The 22155-nt window shown below is 41.8% G+C and overlaps 1 long non-coding RNA gene across 1 annotated transcript; it reads left to right on the top strand.

Annotated features, from left to right (window-relative positions):
* The first annotated feature begins 3066 nt into the window (after positions 1-3066).
* LOC116315297 lies at positions 3067-7164 on the top strand. The gene is made up of 3 exons (XR_004199091.2): positions 3067-3220; positions 3945-4064; positions 6549-7164. It is a non-coding gene; the product is annotated as an uncharacterized LOC116315297 (long non-coding RNA).
* Positions 7165-22155: the final 14991 nt, after the last annotated feature.

Below are 22155 nucleotides of genomic sequence, written 5' to 3'. Positions count from 1 at the left end.
CTCCAACAATCATATGAACCATAACTAAGGGAGGATTCAGGGTCACCTGATCCAGCCCTAACTATACGATTTAGCAAATAGGAAGGTTTTAAATCTATTCTCAAAAGCAGAGATAGTGTCTGTCTCCCAAATCCAAACTGGAAGCTGCTTCCATAGAAGAGGTTCCTGAAAACTGAAGGCTCTGCCTCCCATTCTACTTCTAAATACTCCACAAGTAAGCCCACAGTCTGAGAGCAAAATGTACTAATGGGTTGATAGTATAAGGTTTAGATGGGGTCTGATTATTCAAGACCTTGTATGTCAGGAACAGAACTTTAAATTCAGTTCCAATATAGGAGAAATATGCTCTTTCTAGTCCCTCTCAGTACTCTTGCTGCTGCATTTTGGATTAACTTAAAGCTTTTCAGGGAGGTTTTGGCCATCCTGATAATAACACCCTGATAAAAACAGATTAAATGAGTTCAGCTTAGAAGTAATAAATACATGAACTAGTTTTTCAGCATCACTCAAAGACAGAATTTTTCTAACTTTAGAGATGTTGCGCAAATGGAAGAAAGCAGTCCCACATATTTGTTTAATATGTGCATTGAAGGACATGTCCTGGTCAAAAATGACTCCAAGGTTCGTCACAGTGTTACTGGAGGCCAAGGTAATGCCATCCAGAGTAAGAATCTGGTTAGATACCATATTTCTAAGATTTTCAGGGCCGAGTACAATAACCTCAGTTTTATCTGAATTTTGAAGCTGAAAATTACACATCATCCAAGTCTTTTAGACATTAGTGTGTGTTAACTAATTGGTATTTGTTATCTGGCTTCATGGATAGAAAAAGTTGGTTTTACAATTTTATTCACCAGCTCAGCTCATTTCAAATGTGATGTTTGCTACAGGTCCAAAACAGCTAGCACAGGGGCATGTTTGCAATGGTGTAGCATCTCCTCATCTTTTCAAAACAGTTCAAAGACATCTGGGCATCCAAGTTATGAGTTTCTAGAGTTTTGGAGATATACCTTTCCAGCTGCTGAAGAGTTCATGATTGTCTTTGAAGTAGTTTGATGTGCCAAATGTTCTCTGTAGGTGAAAGATCTGGACTGCAGACAGGCCAATTTAGCAACCAGACTCTTCTCCGGGTCCTGAATTGGCCTAATCATGTTGCAGACTTGATATTAATTACTTGCTAGAAGTTCTCCCAGCTGAATCTTTTTAAACTTTCTTGCTTTTTCAGCCATTTGTTGCCCCCATTCCAACTTTTTTGGGAACTGTAGCAGGCATCAAATTTGAAATGAACTTGTTTAGTGGATGAAGGTGTACGATTTCCCAGTTTCAACATTTGTGATTTTATTTGTGTTCTGTTTTGAAAATATTGACTTGTGTGATTTGAAAGTCTTTTAACTTTAATTTTGTTCAAATTTAAAGAACATTCCAACTTTTATGGGATTCAGGTTTTAGTTCCCCTGTAATCGTTTTCTTTTTTCTTTAGTTTTTAATATATAGTCATGTTTTTTTCATTTATAGCTGTAAGGTACCTCTGCCTCCACTTTCTCACTTTCTGCACCCTACAAAGCTCTGTTTAGTGCTGCTGACTCACATGACCACAGGACAACTAAATACACCAGGCCATTATTAGCTTTAGTGATAGATGCTGGTCCAAACCGACTAAAGGCCCAATAATTTGTATAGCTCTTTTAATGTGCGAGACATGCATGAGGTGCCCGGGCCAGTCAATATCTCTTTCAGGATCAGCAGATGACCTGAAACAGCACATTTTTTGAAGAAATGCTGCATGGTGGCATTGTTTCAGTAAAATGAATTGAATAATCCACCAGAAATAAAACAAAGCGATATCCCATGCACTCTAGTGAAATGGCCCATGCTGATGCGCTCAAACAGAACCTCAATTAAAAATAATGGGATGAACACGCTTTGAAATATCCAGCTGCTATATTAACTGGCACTCCGAGCAGAATTCACAGTACCACCACAGATCCTCTTGGATACCCAGTCAGTTGAATCAGGCCATTATCTATTCCAGAGTGTTGTCATGAGAGTGTTGCTGTGGTAAATCTTCCATGGTGGGAATGACTGGGACCAGCGGGGTCACTGATTTGTCCTCCCCAGAAGCAACGTCTGATGACCACCACCACCACCACTGAGCACAGCACAGGCACTAAATGTCTCCATCTGTCATGAAAGCATTCCCAAACATTCTCCTACCAAATTATTAAACATGGACCAATTTGTCGCAAGAATTGAGGCATCTACTAAGCAGGAAGTCACTGCAGCCTTAACTCGATGTGTTTTTCCCTTATATTTTATTTCCTCTTGCACTATCGGATATTTGTGAACCTCTCCATGCACACACCTAATTGCCTAACCTAATGCCTTCAACAAACCCAGATGAACCAGGGTTTTGTGGACCACCACCATGTCACGATGGCCAGCCTAGATAACTTGGAATAGGTCTACCAGGGCCTCCCTTCCTGACTGCTTCACATTGTGCCCAACCTTTATGGCGCCTCCTGTGGAAGGTGGGCATATTCGAAGTCCACAAGAGCATATTATAGTTTCATTATCAGTACTATTCAAACGCTGGCTGCAACAATTAATGTTATAAAAACATAAACAAGTGGATGTACAGTAAAAAAGTCAAAAAATAATAATCTTCAATGACTCCAAACTTTTTTAAATGCACTTCTTAAACAAATGAACAAAAAAACCTTACAATAGAATTTTAAATAATTTACTTACAAAGCATATTTTTAAGTTATCAAGTTCATGTAAGATTTGTTTTTTCTTTGTTGTTTGTAATCTATCAGTTCATATGTGAACATGTTGCACAGTAAGTTATGACTTTTTTGCTATTAAGTATTAAACCAAATGTTTGTAAAGCTGTAGACAGAATGTTGTGTGAACATATTTGTTTGTGTCAGGAAGTACTTTGAGGAATTAAGTGTACTGCCTGTGTTTACATTCATGTCTCTGTAACACTGTATGTTGTTGTTTTTTTCCCCTTATATGGGCTCAAACACATGAAGCGGGCAGGAAATGTAGTTGCTAAGCTGTTGCTATGTGCACCAAAGCTATTTATGACTAAGGCAGTACAAAGAGTTTAGTATAAAAAGGGCTGACTGACAGAAATCTGTGTTCTTTTTCACTTTTGTGCCTTTGCTTTGTTGTCCTTTTCTTTTTGGACTTGTTGGTGATTCTCAGCTGCAGACAGGTCAGTCTTTAGACTTGTTATATTTTAACGTTTTTACTCTACAACTATTTGCTTTTGTATAATGTTTTCCTTGTGTGTAATAAAACACACAAGCACTGACTGCAAATTATTTCAATCCAAAGATGGGTTGTGGTGGTGCAGGGTTGGGAAAAGAATCACTTGGAAAGAATTTCTATTGTGAACTCCAGTAGATTTCTTCGTGCACAAGCCATGATCAGCTTTAAGATTCACTGCTCTTTATGGATTTATTTAGCTGGATTTAACAAGATACAAGCAGATGTTACATGAGCTAACCTTAGACAGCATAAAGCTACTGCAAAGGCTTAGTAAGTCACTCTTCTGCTTAAATTTAAACTGTTTGTTACCCTGTTACATTGACCATGAACACCACAGCTGCCCTCCACCAGTCCAACATAGTGCATTAGAGTACATTTGACCAGAATATTGCAAAGTAGATGTGCACTAAAGAAAAGAAATCAGGTGTATTGTTTGCAGTAAGTTAGCCAGTTCATACTGGTGTTATAAGTTCAAATAATATTGAGGTATTGTATGTATAGCATGAAGTGGAGTCTGCGAGTATTCAAATCTTGCATCAGCTACATGCATCTCATACAACACTGTCTTCATGGGTTTCTGCTGAGAAGAACTTATTACTATTTTCATTAAAACTGAAAAGACTGTTATCTTGATACTACATAATGAATTTACTCTCACCATTCTCCAGCTTTAGAGAATTTCACTTGCTGAAGACACCATCACCGACTGGTATTGCAAACGACCAACTTGTGGCTGAACCTCTGCAAATTAGACAACCAATCACTCATCAGTCAAGTTACAAATCAAGGTAATTTGGAAGCTTTTGCATTTCAAAAGCTGTGTCAGTCATAAAAAGTTATTGCTAATTTAACACAAAGATTGCAGTGATCTTCAATTTTTTTTCACAATGAAACTGAACAGTTTTGACTGAACTTTTGACTCCCTCAAACTCCTGCTAATGCTTGAAACGTGTCAAGCATCCCTTTTTTACACCCTGTGTCCCCATAATTCAAGCTCAGCTTTGAATGTAGCTACTTTATATGCCAACTGATTGAATATGTTGCACAAGTAAGCGAGCTTTGCAACCCAGTCCATATCACTGAAATGTGCTGCCAGTTGTAGCTTTTTTTACCTGAAAGAAGTCTCCACAGCAGCTCTCGTAACTCAAAAACTCTGGTGAACAATCTCCTTTTATATAGCCATCTTACTTGTGTGTAAGAGAAGGCGTTTGTGCTCTGCATTCATGATATCACAAAGCTGCTCGAACAGAGCAAGTTTAGGGCATTTGCTTTGATGTAATTAATTACTTTAATGACATTGTTCAATATGTTGTTAAGTTCAGCTAAAGTTTTCAGCTAGCTAACATTTCCCAGTGAATGACACAGTGCATAGGCTCACATTCAGGTGCAACCTCCTTAACCTGAGCAATTAAACCAGAAATCCCTCCAGTCACGACAGCAGCTCCATCCATGCATATGTTGACACAAAAGGACTAATTCAGTTTTCCTGACATGTAATCATTCAGAGATTTTAATAGTTTTGCGCCAGTGGTGTTGTCAGGATCAATAGACTCATCTATTTGAATTGTATACCACGGTGACTTATTAATCCACTTCAACAACTGTCTCATTGTTGTCTGCTATATCCCCAATTTGCCTAGAGACGGTGCTAGCCAAAAGAGGAACATGTGCTATCTTTTTAACAGTAGCCTCTCCTAGAAGTTCATGGAAATGTCCTTAGTGGCAGAATCAGAAACAGTAAAAGGTTTCTTTGCCTTAGCAATGCAGTTAGCCACTAGGTATGATGACATTTGTTGAAGCGGTGGCCATTAGCAATTGTTTCTGTCCATCTTGTTCCTGTTTTCTCCTTTCAAAAAACTCCAAAGTCTTGCCTTTACTGCAGGGTGCTTGGTCTCCATATGCAGAAGCAGTTTTGAAGGCTTCATAGCCTCATTTACTAAACTGTCACCACATATTATGCAGAGCAGGCTTGGTGCATGAGAATCACCTGTAGCGATAAACCTGTATTTTAAGAACAAACGCTGATATTGTCTATTAAATGCAGCTTTCTTTGTCTTGGAAGTCAAACTCTCTTTTTCTGTCTCCTCATTGGACCAAAACATCCAAAGATGTTTGGTTTTTTACTCATTCTTGCTAGCTTGTGGGTTAAATTCTTTGATATTACCATGTCATATGACCAAGATGGCTGCTTTGTAAAATAAATGAATAACTGATTAAATAAATAAACTGAAACCAAAATAGAATGTGTGAAAATTTTATATAAAACCTTTTGTTGTTTCAGAATGACCTGACAAACTGACTGTGAACTGATGTCAATGAGTCAAAGTCGTCTATGCTAAAATTAGAAATTAGAAAAAAACAGACTCAATTTACCAGGTCTCTGCAGCCTGCGTCTCCTCTCTCTTTAAGCAGATTTATGTTACATTACAAACAGGCTAGAGTAAGTGTCTGTACTGGTCTTTTTGCACTATGGTTGAATTGAGTTATACAAAGGGTTTGAAATAAGAAACATGACAGGTTCTGCTGTATAGTTGTGTAACATATTTGGTGTTTATATTGAATAAAAAACTGAATTGTAGTTCAGTTCTGCAATCCAGATGTTGATCAGATATACAGCTGTGAGACTGAGCTCTACAAGTCCTGTGGAACAACACAAAAATATATTACGTAATGATAAAGATTATCTGTCACTCCATAGCAAGTATAATATGTTTTATATTCAGTCTCCTAGACTCACCATGAAGGCAAAGAGAAGAACATTTGGAGATGCCGTATCATTTCAATTCTAATATAACATTAGCAGCACAGTGTGATTAAGGACATGGTTCTCAAGGATGTATGCCTCTCTTCACTGATTTGAATGAAGGAAAAATGAACACTATGCAGGAATTTGTATATGAACAAACATTTGGTGAGGTCTATTTACATAATAGCAAAACTGTAACTTATATGACTGCAAATTAAAAATGCTTTAAATTCCTGGGTCTTTCATTCATTTAATTACACTGGCATCTAGTTCAACCTTCTCTCAGGACAGCTTCATAGTCAATTTGTTTCCTGAAAACACTGAAACACTGCATTTATGTAACTGATTTACAATTTTAAAGGGTAATTTGCTTAAGAACTTAAGGTGTCAGATGAAGATCTGATCTCATTTTATGACCAGTTATAGGTTTCACACAATTTAGATGCTATTGTACTAGATTTGTGTACTAAAAATGCACATAAAAAAAAAATCAGACTAATTTAAATGTTCTGCTTTTCTTCACCAGGGAGTCATGATGGTTCAGTGCACCTGTTTGCTGCTGCTGCTGCTCTCCACTGCTGTGTTCTCACAAACTTACGACGACTTCATAGTGAAACACACGCTTGTGAAGGCAAAGAATAACAAAGGTTGTGCTACTTTGATGAGAGCTGTCAATGCACTGGAAAATTCAAAAAAGAACACTCCAGGAAAGTGCAAGGAAAAGAATACTTTTATTAACGAAAGTGACGAGCAAAAAATTCAGGACATGTGTAAAGCTAATTCTGACAAGAAATTTGTTAACTTACCATATAATTGTTTTGACTGTGTGATAAAAGATATAAAGAAACCTTGTTCATACACAAAAGAAAAACCTAATGAGAAAAAGATGATAAAATGTGAAAAAGACAAATCCAAGAATAAGATTCTACCTGTACACCTTGAGGCTGGTATCGTTTAGGAGAAGACTCAGCAGTTGATTCCAGTTTAAAGCTGCTGGGTTGTCTTAACTACATGTTCAAAAGAATTTCTTAAAATGTGTTGATAATCATGTGACTGTCTTCTCACAAACATGAAGAGGAATTCTAAGGATTTGAGATGATCACATGAAATAAAGCAAAATAAAATTCTTTCATCCAATTTAATGCTGCAGAAAATCGTCTCTTTATTTGTCACTATTTTTTATCTGGTGTTGAAATGTGAAGAGAAAAGTCACAAAGACTCTTGTAAATAATGCTTTTTGTCTTGCCTGTGCCACACATATATTTTCTTAAGCTTCCTTAGCAGTATTCAGAATTTTATAATTAGGAATTTCAGAAACTATAAGATTAATTGACAGAAAGTCTTAAAGTCTGCAATTCATAGAAATTCAAGAAGGGAGTGAAAACAACCACATTATTAGTAAACTACATATGTTTGTTTTGTTTTTTTGTATAAATAATAAAAACTTTTTAATTTTTTGGAATTCCAGGGTTTTGTTTGGGTTTATCTCTGTTTTTCTTAACAACTCCAGCCTTTTAAGTTACTGACTTTTGTTGAATAAATTATTATAACTGATTTCTTATTGTTGTGGAAGTTTTCATTGAATAAAGCCTGCAGACAACCAGTGAGAGGTGGCTAACATCCTTTAATAAAAAACAGCAAAACCTTGGTGAGAGCAGCCATCGTGCGGCAAATGACCGGCAGAGCTCTGGCTGTAAATACTTTCTACAGAAACAAAAGTACACAGCTGTTTTCACACCTTTGGTCTTCCCAAGGAAAGAGTTCACACTCCCTTGTTACCTCTTAGTGAAGAGAAGAACATTAGACTAATGTGTGGAGTCTTCACTGATGCCAGGTTTCCTGTGTGAGTTTCCCCATTTCCTTACCAGACCCCCACCATCTGTCTAACTGCTTGAACTGCTTGAATAGGGCACTGCTGAATTTCCAGTCTGTTGAGCATTTGACGTGTCGAGGAGTTAAGTGCTAATGGAAACCCTAACCCCCCCCCCCCCGCACAAACACAACCACACCCAAACGCAGCTTTTTCTATGCGTTTGGACCTTTCGTCCACACGAAACAGAGATTTTTTTAAAACTCCATTTTTGCATTTACGTGTGGATGAGGAACACGTAGGTATGTGGCTTTTTCCACATCATGCTGTGCACCACGTTATTGTTTACATGAGATGCATTTCTACAATGGCGGATAGAGACAAAATACTGTTACTGTTAAACTGTCTATCTGCAGTTTTTACACGCTTACATATACACACGCAGTTACTGTCCCTCCATTTAGAAAGGCAGAGGCGTCACGGTGTAATTATTTTATGTGTAGTTGTTTTTCTCCTGTGTAATAATATTCAACATTGCTATCAATACAGTTTTCAAAAAATGTCTCTCTGTGCAAAATGGGTTCAAAAACATAAACAACTGTGTGATACTGTTTATCATGATTTGGATAGGGGGAATAAATCGTGGCAGGATCAGCCTGATATTATTTGTATCCCACTGTAACTTTACTGTATAAAGAGCTAACATCTCCAACATGTCAGGAGTACTTAGTCATTACAAGAAGTGTTTGTGAACTAAAAATCAAGAAGGTCGGGTAGTGTGTCCGTGATTTGGAGAGCCCAGCACGAAACAAATTCTGTCGGGGAGACCTTCCTCAGCACTTGTGCAGGTGAAGCCAAAGGCAAGGCATGCTTCATCATACTTTCTCATCTTTGGCTTAGGAGGAAGTTGGTTTGGAAGCATATTTGGCGATGCTTCATCTCCTGCTTTGCGCTTGTGTGGGAGCCCCGTCAAAAACCTGTCAATTATTTTAGCAGTGTCCAAGCGTTCTTTTTGGGGGTTTTTTACATTCATACCGCGCCGCCCCTGCAATGGCCCTGTGCCCCCCACTTTGGGAACCTCTGGAATAGGGTATGAGGCAGATATGCTAAAAACCAGCATTATGCAATAAAATAATGTCAATAATATATAAATAAAAAAAATTTCTTATACAGTTATGTTACTGCCTCACCAGCAACGAGTCTGTGTGCCTTACTATCAGTATTATTTCCCAGATTCCCAGAACACAGCAGATTTCTGAGACCTTTAAGAGTCCTGTGATTCCAGATGTTCATACATTTACTCTCATTTATCAGATGATAAATCATTTTAGCTAGCATATTACAAGCAAGCTGGATCTAACATTCATCATACATCACCTTTCACATTATTTTAACACACAGCTGTAGTCCATGTAGCTGTAGCCTACCTACAGTCACAACTATTAATACATTATTGTGATTGAATCAAAACAATTCCTTTATAATACACATAGTACATAAGTACTAAATAAACTACTTTTGGCTGCTCCTTTACCAAGAAGACGAGCTAGGTGAGGATGCTCTTCGTGGACAGCTCAGCGTTAAACACCATTATACCAGACATCCTCACCACCAAACTGGACCACTTTCAGATCCCCCCTGCCACTTGCTCTGCCTGGATGTCCTCACAAACCGGCCTCAATCAGTTTGACTTGGGTCCCACATCTCCCCAGCAGGGCTGGGGCTGCATTCTCAGCCCCCTACTGTACACCAATGACTGTACACTAAAACACCCGGGGGTGGGGGTTGGTTGTCCTCCTGCCTTGCACCCCCAGTTCTTTGTTCCCATTCCAGGTATTCTTACACCCATTAACCGTCATATTGTAATATTGCAAGCAATCCCATATTCTCTTTAACTCTGATGTATGCCAAGCAGTCTATTACTCTCAACAACAGCGTACAGGACAGAGCTAGAGAATCTGAAACTGAACGTTCTTAAAACAAAAGAACTCATAATGAGCTTCAGGAGGGACAGACAGTCGACTCGCCTCTTATTCCCTCAGATTCCGCACATTCTCCATTTATAATCAGTCTCTCTTTTGGGTACCCACATCTCTGCAATTTCACCAGGACCCACAACACCAACACCCTAGTAAAAAAAAGGCCCAGCAGCAGCTGCACTTATCCTGAGGAAGAATAACCTGGACCAGAAGCTGCTGCTGGCCTTCTCTCCTCAGTGGAGAACGTGCTCTCCTACTTCCTGGGTGTTTGGTAGGCAAGGGCCACTACTGAGAACAGGAAGGCTGTGCACCCAAAACATCATTGGCTGCCCTCTGCCGACCCTGGAGATGATCACCACTGCCAGATCCTCCTGTCTCAGGAAAACCAGGGCCATCACAGGTAACACCTTTGAAACCCACCCACCACTTGTTTGACCCGCTGCCCTCACTCACTCCCTCAGGTCGATAAGGTCCCACACCTCAAGACTTACTAACAGTTTTTTCCCCTGGGTCATTTGGACTGTTAACAAACACTATCCCCCCACACCCCACCCCTACCTACCCACCTCACCAATCTGAGCCACTAAGGCCACTCACACAGACTCAGACCACGTCTTTTACACTGCTTTTAAGCACTTTGCTCTCCATGTGTGCCTTTCAGTTGGTTTACTAGGATTATTGTGTGAAAATGAAAAGATGGCTGTGTATATTTAAGTCTATCTTTGACTGTATCATGGTAAATGGCCTGCATTTGTATAGTGCTTTACTAGTCCCTAAGGACCCCAAAGCGCTTTACACATTCAGTCATCCACCCATTCACACACACATTCACACACACATCACCCACCTGATCCCCCCCCTCCCCGAGTTTTCATCATTAAACCTCTGATTGCTTTATTTTCTATTTTCTATCAAATACTATAAAGGTTTAAGCAAAGTTGCATTTCAATGGTGAGGCAAGTGCTTTATACGTGTGTGTTTGTGATCAACAGCTATAAAAGACCTGCAGGCTGCAGAGAGCTAAAGCAGTTCTGGATGGATGCAAACTGCATTTCATTGCCTTGTGTTTGTGACATGTGCAATGACAATAAAGTTGAATTCTGTTCTATTCTACGGCGGTATCTTTGGAAGCTGTTTACAAAGCGAATAATGTACAATATGATGTAACCATGGAGACATATTAATGATCAAGAAACTGACCTCACAGGCCATTGTTTGTCAGTGGTGCTATAGTTTCAGTCACTGTGCAAATGTACAGTTCATAAGATTGGGGAAACCTGCAGTCAGCTGAGTCTGAAGAAGTCACTTGGATGAGTGATGAAACATTTCTCCCACTGAAAACGCTACGTCCAGATGAACAGAATCAACCATGGTAAGCTGATTTGATTGAAAAATAAACAGGCATTTTATAGACTTTAAGGATCTGAAGACAAAACTTTTTAAAATGATATCTTGGGGTAAAGGTGGTCATCAAACTAGAAAACAGAACTGAACAATTTTCAATAACAATCCCTAGCATGCACTAATAGTAATAACTAATAATACACATCTCCAAACAACAATACATCTTTCAAAGTTCTTAATCAGTGTATTGATTGTTGCGGTAAACAGACATGTCGCGAAGCGGCACAAGTTGGTTTGATCTACCAAAAGGAAAAAGCAGAATATCTGAGGGGAAACCAGGCAGGTGAAATAATTAGGATTTACACAGCAATTCAATGCAATTTCTTGGGTAACTTATCCTGTTGAAACTGTTGATATCAGCTCAGTACAATAAGGGGAAGAAATGTGACGTTGGTGTAGGCTAGTTACTTGAAGCGCTAGGTGCATTTGGCCCCTGTTGCCTTTAATTAAATGAGTTGGTTCACTTTGTGGCTGGGCTGTATGTGGGGTTGTATCATGTCAATTTCAGCAGGAGTACCTCCTGCAACAGGGACAAAATGGCCCCCAAGTTAGCTAGACAGGCCTGAGTGAACATGGCCCTGTGTAGCCCAGCCAGCAGAGAATCCATAACCTTAGAGTTCCTGCTATGGCATGTGGCCTTCCCAAAAAGGAAGCTAGAGGGCATGACCAGTGGGGCAGGAGCCTGATCTACCGAGAAGTGGGCCACAGGCAATCTACTCCCAGCCATACACGTTTGAGAACCTGTTGTAGGCAGAGGACCACCTGTGCAAAGCAGCAGGGGAGTCAAACTGCCTGCACACCAGGTCCTTCAAATCAGGCAGCAATGGCACCTGCAGCTGAGAGTGCTGTGGCAGCATGATGTCATTAAACCTGGAAGACACTGCAACAGGGTCCTCAGGGTTGGGCAATATCCAGATCCTGCCCATCAGATAGAAAAATCAATTCTGGTCTGACTCTGTCCCTGGAGAGCTAACTGAAGGCTGTCTGTAGGACAGGGTGTATTCCTCACAGGAGAGGACGGAGCCAGCGTCAACATAAACAGAAATGCACTGTCACCACACACTGTACCACACAAAGTACAGGCACACAACCACGTGGAGAAGATCAAACCATCACCGGTTTCACATCTGCACAGCTGTTTTATATGTAAGCAGTGGGATGTGGCCAGGCTAGGGAGAGTGTGGCGTGGCGGGGGGGGGGGGGGGTCATTCCCCCATTATTATGGAATATGTAACAGAGTGGAGATATAGTCTCGAGAGAACACATCTGTTTGAGAATTCAACACATCTCTAACAAGAAAGGCTTGTTGTGTCTGTCACCATGTGTACCATGTTACATTTGGCTATTTTAAAGAATAAACTTATTTGTCAAGCATTTCTTAAATAAAATTTTAACAGTAATATTATTTAAATGGTTGTACCTTTTATTTATTTTAATTTGGCAGGGGTGCTGTGATGTGTGCTTTTTGCCACAGAGGGTGCTCCAGCCCTAATGTTTCATGATAATGTGAGTTAAGCACATAAGGTTTTCAGTTAAACAAAGTTCATTTGTTTAACTGAAAGACAGGAAGCAGGGCGAGACCATAGGAATACATGCAGCAAAGGACTGCATGTCAGAATCAAACCCAGGCTTTTAATCCGGTTTTATGCTTGCCCTGTCGCTTGTGTCGAGTGGCAATTTTCATATCTCAGCCTGTGTCACAAGAAACTCTTTATGACGTTAGGCAGATTAGCCCCTGATCAACAAGTACGCTAAATTTGTACCCTATGTCCCTAGTATGTCATTTACTTGTCGTTTATTCAGAACGGTACACAGGCTACTGTGGGCCATAGCAAATGACAAATGAGAGTGAGTGACAGCCTTTGCAGCATCTAGGGAACTAAACAGTGATAGGAATAACGGCGTTACTTCTTCAGTAACGAGTAATCTAACTAATTACTATTTCTATCGTTACAACGCCATTACTGTTACTAACAAGAAAATGCGGTGCGGCTGCGTGACTATTTTTCAACACACACACACACACACACACACACACACACACACGGTGAAGCTGTCTTCCGCTTACTGGGAGCTAGGAGGGCAAAATAATCACACGAGTGCTGCTGATTGGCTGAGTAAGAGTAAGGTAGTCATGGAAAACGAATCAGAGTTAGACTTGGCCGGATGTTCTCATGCAAACAGATAAGCACAGAAACAAAAGTCATGGAGAGCCTGGATTTTTCGAAGGTAGCATTTTTAAGTGGAGGTGCAGACATTATTTTTCGCTTAAAGAGATCTGTATGTGAAATGTAAGCTATGTCCTGGAACAAAGTGCTTTTCCACATCAGCTGTAAGCAATTCGAATGTTACGAAGCACCTCTCAACGTTGCATGCTTCAACAAAACTAGTCACCAAAAACAACGGTGTTGATGCTAGAAGGCGCAGCCCAAACCCAGGTGAGGCTAACATGAGCTCAGCGAGCAATGGAGATGGAGCGACACAATCCAAGCAGCCTAAGCTTGATTTCTCTTCTCCACAAACATCTGTGACACAGACTGAATTAAACAGATTGATAGCCAGGTATGTCATTGAGAACATGCAGCCTTTATCAACAGTTGATTCGGATTCCTTCAAGTCTCTTTTTTCCAAGATACCAGCAAGAGGATGGGTCGGCCCGCCATGCAGAAAGACTTTTTCCAAATACATAGACACCGAATAAAATGAATGTCAAGCTCAAAAAGACATTTAATGAGTTAGAATATGTCTCTACTACAGCAGACATCTGGACTGCATTTAATAAAAGCTATCTTGGTGTAACTGGATAAATCCACACAGCATGCAGAGAGGGAAAGCAGCACTGGCATGCAGAAGATTCAAGGGTCGCCATACGCATGATAATATTGCTGTAGAGTTGGACAACATTCACTCACACGATGGCATATCTCACAAAATAACATCAAATGTGACGGACAATGGCTCTAATTTTTGTCAAGGCCTTCAAAAAGTACCAGCCAGTTGAGGAGGATGACTCTGAGAATGATGAGGACGAGGTAACTTTTACAAACATGAACGATGCCTTAAAAAACAGTGCTGGTGATGACAATGACAACGATGATAATGTAGGTGTGATGATCACTCTGCCACACCAGAGATGTGCATCACACACATTAAATCTTGTTTCTTGTAATGATGTTGACAATTGGCTACTTTCACAACCAGAAACAAAAACGCTATATAGAAGCGCTACCACAAAGTGCACAGGGTTATGGAACAAGGCCAGTCGTTCAACAGTGGCTGCAGAGACAGTGGATGGCATTATTGCAAAGAAAGTGCTAGTTCCTTGCACTACAAGATGGAATTCGTTTTATGAGTCCCTGACTCGAATCTGTGAGATTTCTCTGGTTGAGCTGAACACCATCTTCTCCAAGTTTGGGTTGACAGCCATGACAGAGCAGGAACGTCAGTTCATCAGGGAGTACTGCACTGTCATGAGGCCACTTACAGTGGCCCTGGACATTCTTCACGGAGAAGACAACACTGCCCACACTGGAGACATTGATGTTTAAGACCCTGGAGTTGAGCAGTGGCAAATTCTTGAAAATCTTCCAAAGGCAGTTGTCACAGTAAGAACTTATGTTTTTGACCAGTTACCCAACAACTGCATTTTTATACATATGGATGGAAAATGCATATTGTTAGTTCATACATCTTATTCTACGCTTTAGAGTTGTATGACTAGAGATCAGACCTTTTGCTGTAAAGAAAGAACAGAAACTATGCTATTATGAAAAATATAATGTTAAATGCAATATATTTTGAAAGATTCACATGATACATAATGTGGTGTGTGTGTTTATGTGTATAGATAGGTTGTATAATATATTCTTTAGATACTTTACTTTCAGACAATCAAAACAAGATTTGCAGAGGAGTTGGAAGTGAAGATGCTCTCTTGGCTCTTGTGACTCTGCCCAAATTCAAACTACGTTGAGGGCGCGCAGCCTTAACGGTCCTCAAGGGCTGCGTACTCAGGCCGGAAGTGCGAGGCTTGTAGGCTTGTGAAATGGGACGGTCTAGCCTTCAAATTTCCGTCACCAGCTGGACACGCCCCCACCACTTCTCCCGATCAGAGTAATGGATGCGGAAAACATACTCGCTACTGTCGTCTTCCTGCTACTTGAAGAGCTACAACAAATCACTCGTCACAGACGGGTGATTTTGTTGCGACTAATCCAAGACCACGTTCAGGTACAGTGGAAAATACATACTGATACTGCTACTGACATTTGAAGTGTGTGTATGTGACAACGGTGCACTAGCTCAAAACTCTGATATTCACCAGTGTAGACGTGAGTCTCACATAGAAGTATGTGGGCCACCACCCTTCACAGTGAACCAGTATATTGTAGTACATTCCCCTCAAGTACAATAACGACAAAAATGTGTAGACTCGTAAAGTCAGATTTGTAAACTACAACAACAGCAACATCCGTAATGATGCCAACATTAAAGCAATTTCTGTCATTTCCCATATTTCCCTTCACCAGACCAGACCCCTGTACTGCAGGATCAACCTGAGTGTCCCAGTCCTGGACAGGTTTTTCAATGATGATGACACCAGGCCCAATTTCCACCTGAGCAGGGAGTCTGTGAACATGCTGCTGAATCACCTGAACCAGGACCGGAGACATTGTTGGGGTGCCACAATTGAGGTCCTTGTTTTTGCATTCTGGCTAGCAAGTGGAGCATCCTACAGAGTGGTTTCCAGGGTGTTCGCAATACCCCATTCCACTGTCCACCGCATCGTCCACAGGGTCACAGAGGAGGTGGTGGCTATTCGCCATCAGGTCATCCACCTCCCTCGGACCTCTGAAGATCTACACATCGTGTCTCACGGGTTTACAGAGCTGGCAAGACACAGAGCCTTCTTGAAAGCTGCTGGTGCAACTGACTGCTGCCATGTCCGCATCAAGCCTCCCAGTGGCCCTGATGGTCAGTGCTACAGGAGCAGGAAATTGGTCCCCTCCATCATCCTGCAGGCAGTTTGTGATCATCAGGGCCGTTTCATTGATACATATGTGGGCTGGCCAGGGTCAGTGCATGACTCCAGGGTGCTCCGCAACAGCCCAGTGTATCGGCAGGCCATTTCCCCTCCTCCAGGGCACTTCATCCTTGCAGATGGAGGGTACCCATGTCTCTAGCATCCACTCCCCCGCATCACTCCGTACAAGAGGCCAGTCCAAGGTGTGGGAGCCCTGCGCTTTAACTCCCATCATTCCAGGGCACGCTGTATTATAGAGCGTGCCTTTGGAATGATGAAGACAAGGTTCCGGGCCATCTTCCTCCAAACGCAGGAGGTGCACCACACCTTTGTGCCACATGTAAGTCAGTAGGATACATAAGCAGTGTTTAAGTAATAATCATCATGATATAATGGGGTCTACAGTGTATGTTCGTGTATTAACACGTTATTTACAACACAAAACATCTGTTTCAGGTCATAACAGCATGTGCAATCCTGCACAACATCTGCCTCGGTGTCGGGGATGTTGTGGCCCCGGAGGATGAGCCAGAGGATGATGTGCAAGATGAGGGGGAGGCTGGTTTGGAGGCAGGCAGTGGTGCTCTCTGGCGGGATCGGCTATCTGCTGAGGTGTCTGCCCTGGAAGAGGTACCCCTGGACCACGATTATTGTTAGAAGGCAGGTATGCTGTTTGTAGTGCATTGTTAGAGTGCTAGAATATTACGTGTGGCATCCGTATTAAGAGGATTGTGTGCACTTTGTCCTTGCATCTTTCTGCATACATTTCAGGGACATGGCAGTTGTCAGTTACACCAGCCCTGCAAGCCCAAGTGATGAGATGATGCGGTGGACAGTGGAAACGAGCACCCCTGAATGACTCCTGGCCACCAAGCTGGAGATGCTCCACTCAGTAGCTGGAAATGCAAACCAAGGGTCTCACTTGTGGCACCTCATTCCTTTCTGTGGTCCTGGTCCAGCAGATTGAGCAGTACTGCCTGAGACTCCCTGCTCAGCCACATAACAGGCCTAGTTAACAGTGCCTGTGCATACTGGGACACTCAGGTTGATCCCGGACTGCAGTGATGAGTCCTGGTGAATGTTTGTCATGTTGTGTTTGGGTGTCTTGTGTCATTTGTGTTGCACTGATGGTATTCCCTCAGTTCACACACTGACTGTCCTTATGCAGTTACACATATATTGTGACGTTGTATGTAGTATGACTGACTGCTTCAAATACAGTTGGAGTATAACAAATTTTTTTTATTCACAGGACTTTGTACATTCTGTTCATTTTTCACATTTGTTCAACAATTCAAATAAAAAGTGCAACTTGTATTAACAGAACTTAAATTATTTCGTCCACATTTCACATATCCTGCACAAACATAAATATGACAACTGTAAGTGTTTGTACAATGGGTCCTATTCACACTACCTTACTCATTTTGTTTTTCCACAACCTTCTCCAGTAGACATATGATCCTGTCCATTCGCTCGGCACGTCTTTCTTCAATCTCCCTCTGTAGCCTCATGTCCTTTTTTATCAATTCCAGGACTTCATCCTCCCTGTCCCTCTTCCTCTTTTCTGGCCGTGCCTCCAGCTGGGCCTCATTCTCCCGCCGTTCCACATCCTCATCCATTTGAAGGACCTCATCCATTGGGACAAACCAGGGCCAAGTGGCAGCAGTGGTCTTCCCACTCACCCCCTCACCTGATGCGGGATACTTGCAATCCTACAGGCAGAGGAAATCAAAGTGACAGTTCGCCACAACAGCAACAGTACAGGTTTACATGACTAGGTTCATATGATTCATATTCCAATGGTACTGCACATACTTTGTATTTTTTCTTTAGATTGTCCCATTTTTTTTTCGCCTGCAACGGGTTGATTTGGCCCGCCAGGCCCATCTGCTCCAGGATTGCCCTGGTAGACAGAATATGATAGGACATGTCAATGATGTTAATCCTTGCACAGGATCCTCAGCAATATATGCAAACTTCAAACTACAATGCAGGACAGGCACTCTCCATTATGCCCAACAGATTTATGCATGAATACTGTTGCTATACCTCCAACCCGCAGCGGCTGAGTTCCTGGCACCAGTGAACAGGTGTTCGTTTTCACCCCGGAGTTTGATGAGCTCAGCCATCTCCTCCTTACTCCCTGGAATATGACAGGACATTGGAGTACATTTTCTACCATCTTACACTTCTGGTTCATCATTTTTCTGTTTGACGTGTAGTATGATAGGTTTGCACATTCAGCTGTGTGCAGACTCCCAACTTCACTCTCAGCCAAGCCGATTTTCTCAGGAACAAATGCAACACTGTCATAGGCCAAGCAATAACATTTGTAAGTTATTTGGGTGACTTCTGTGACATGTTTAACCTGAGTGGCGACAGAGCGCGGGTGGGGGCGTTGGAACGGAGTACGCTGTTTGGTAACAGATGTCTCCGACAACGTCAGCGCACTTGTGCAGACATGTGATGTGTTGCCACATTGCGCAGATATTTGGAGTTTACACGGCTACATTTTTGTATTTTGTTATCTTCAGGTTTTTGTTGGTGACCCTCACAGGGTAATATAAAAACCGACCAGTTACAAATCAGCGGGACTGTGTATTTACAGTCACCTACGTGTGACGGCTGAGAATGAATTCACCGTGACATGTACAGTTACACCGCCATTATCTTTTGCATTTTGACAATTGTGTCGGTACTTCCGACGTAACATACATTTATGGATGTGGGTGCCCTCCGCCGCTGTTTCTGCCACGTCTGTACTTGCTGCCATCATTGCAAACTGAATTGGCCGGGCTGCGCTATGCATTCTGGGATATGTTGGGCCACGAAGTCTACATCGCCATATCCTTAAAATTCAGGGAAATGAAGGACGCATTTGAGGGCCGCATTTCGAGCAGCCTTTGAGTTGGGACAGCCTTCGTTGCGTCGCTGTGATGTAATCGGGCTTAAAATGCGGCCTTTAAGGCTGCAGACCCTGAATCGGGATAAAGCCAAACAGAGCGCTTTTTAGAGGTGGCCAGACGAGCGCACAGACTCACACAATAAGCATTAATTCAGGCCATTTCGCTGTATATTTCTCTATGTGCTGTTAGAAGCTATTAGATGCAGGGGGAATCTAAAGGTAGGAGTAGGGCTGGGTCATATCATACCGTTCACGGTAATACCGGTATAATGTTGGCAGGGCTCGCAAAATCGCTAGCCCGACGTCGCGGGGCTAGCGATTTTTCCAGTCGGGCTACCAGAATCTATCTCTGCCCTGCCCGTCGGGCTATCATAGGAAGGAAAAATATATGTCAATGCTTTTGCATTCTATCGGAAATGTAGCTGGGTAATTATGTCATTGGCATCGATGAGCCACTGTCAATATGCGACATATTGAAATCGCGTTTGAATTTGCGCTTGTTTTTTGCTTTCACTTTCCAATCGCACGAACTGTGTATAGAGAGCGACAGTACTGATTGGTGAGTGACGATAATTTGCGCACCAATTCCTCTGACATCGTCTTATCAATCGTTAGCTTACTGTGCAAACATGACAAGTGAAATCTCCCACAGCAAGCTTAAACATGTGAGAGGTTGATCGCACAGAGAATCGCTGAGCGTTATGTGAGCGGGTGTGTAAAAGCAGCAGGATATACTATATATTTTAGTTCTGCTGAGCCAAATAAGACAGGTCAGGGTGAAGAGCCAAAGAAAAGCTTACCACAAAACGGAAAAGTTATGACAAATCAGACTATATGGCAAAAAGAAAGTGCAGCTTTATAGTTTCATGGACAAAAGAATTTCTGTGGCTGCAATATGACAAGCTAAATAACCAGGGCTGCACATAAGTGGTCCGCAGGTGCGCATTCGCTGTCAAAATAAAAAACGCGCACAAGATAAGAAGTTGCAACGTGTGTTTGCGTACATAAGATTTTCTGGAGGAGGACAGACATTTGTTTAGAACTCTTAAAGATGTCGAAGAAGCTCCTTTAAGCAATTACTTTGGTGTTCCTCCACCTCCAAAGAAATGTCAGGAGTCCGAACCACAAAAGAAGCGCGTATTCTCTGAAAAGTGGTTGCAGGAGGTGAGCTGGCTTCAAACAAATGATGAACGCACAGAGATTTGGTGCAGAATGTGCCGTGAAAATCCCACTCTAGCGGACAAAAACACTGCCTTTTATATGGATGCCAACGCGCGTTGCAACTTATTATCTGGTGCGCGTCTTTTATTTTGACAGCGAATGCGCACCTGCGGACCACTTATGTGCACCCGTGTAAATAACATAATGTTCTGCCGGATGTGTTGTTGGTTTCCCTCGATTTCTGAGTCGACAAGTGCCTCTGTTACTGGGACCAGTAATTTTAAGAAAGGCCCCCATTAGAACCCATGAGAAATGCAAGAAATGCATTATTGCTCAGTCTGCAGTATCTTTCCCAGAACAAACACCAATTGCAAATAACATACTAAAAATAAACCTAAAAAATCTGTTTAGAACAGCGTACTATGTTGCAAAGAGTGAACTACCATTGGCAAAATTTAGCAGTCTTTGCAAACTTCAAAAAGCAAATGGCCTCGATCTTGGTTCCACTTGCCTCTTACCCGTGACTTCAGTGGAAATTTCAAATTGACAGACTGACACAGACTGATTCATGTTCTACACAGTTCTTACAAGTTCATAGAAATTTCTGTTCAATTAGAACCAAGTATTTGAGTTGATGATTGTAATTTTTATACGTTGTAATTTGTGTTTCAACAATTTTTTGATTAAACAGGAAACAAAACATCAATCAAAAAATTGCTCTCTCTTTTATTCGGGCTACTTAAATTTATTTTGGGCTACCAAAAACTGAAGAGTCCCTGCCCGAAGGGCTACCAGGGATTTTGAAATTTTGCAACGATAAGAAAATGTAATATTGCAATAGAATATGGGTAAAACGTGCATGCGCAGTGCCTTTGTTTTCATACGCACATGGCGGAAAAAGCATGGTGGCGACGGAGAATGAGAAAGCCGAAAGCGGATCGTTGAATGAAACAGATGAACCAGAATTGGTTTGTAAAAATGCTGCAACTTGTCAGGACACTCGACTACCGCAGGCATGCACTCACTGGACTTGACATTTATCGACACTAACGTGGAGTCTCACACAACAATCCCACGCTGAGGAGCGCTCAGCCACAGTCTTAAGAAGCTCCCCAACGACGCTTCATTACCTGCAGGTGTGTGTGATCATCTGCTTCAGGTGTGGCCATCCTCTAGACAGGACACGCCCACCAGGCCTACCTGAAACCCAGGCCGTTTATCAATGCCCAAGTACGCGAGTACGTACTCGCGTTCTCGGTGAGTACGTACTCGCCGAGAACGCACGGGAGTACGTACCACCGAGAACGCGACACGGACTCGCGATATGCACAATTGGAACACCTGCGTACGTGATGATGTCACAGGTCCGGAGTTTTTACTGCCGTCCCCTCTTAATTTAACTGTGAGTAACATGTTATGAAGCTTAACTTTAATCACAGCCAAACCGGTTTACTCAGGAACAAATAAAACACTGAAATAAACCAAACATTAACATTTAGAAGTGATCTAAGTGACTTATATATCATTTTTAACCTCAGTAGTGAAACCTCTATTAATAAAAATAGTGTACATGTACATATGTGTACATACCTTAATAAAAACAAGCAGGTGGGATGTTAGAACGCTTTTATTTCTATTCTAGTGGACACTCAATACTATAGACAGCTGCTGGAGTTTCTTTAACCTGAGTAGTGAGAAGTCCGCGAGCGGGGGGGTTGAAAAGATGTGCCGGGAGTCCGCTGTTGAGTTCTGGACGAAATGCATTCTGGGATATATAGCTGTCCCAAGTCCACACCGATGCATGCTCGATAAAACGGGCGGATCGAGAACACATCCGGGACTTTTTCG

The sequence above is a fragment of the Oreochromis aureus genome, linkage group 23, assembly GCF_013358895.1.
Source record: "Oreochromis aureus strain Israel breed Guangdong linkage group 23, ZZ_aureus, whole genome shotgun sequence".
Lineage (NCBI taxonomy): Eukaryota > Metazoa > Chordata > Actinopteri > Cichliformes > Cichlidae > Oreochromis > Oreochromis aureus.
Note: the sequence above shows the minus strand (reverse complement) of the source record. Positions and strands in the feature narration are given on the sequence as shown.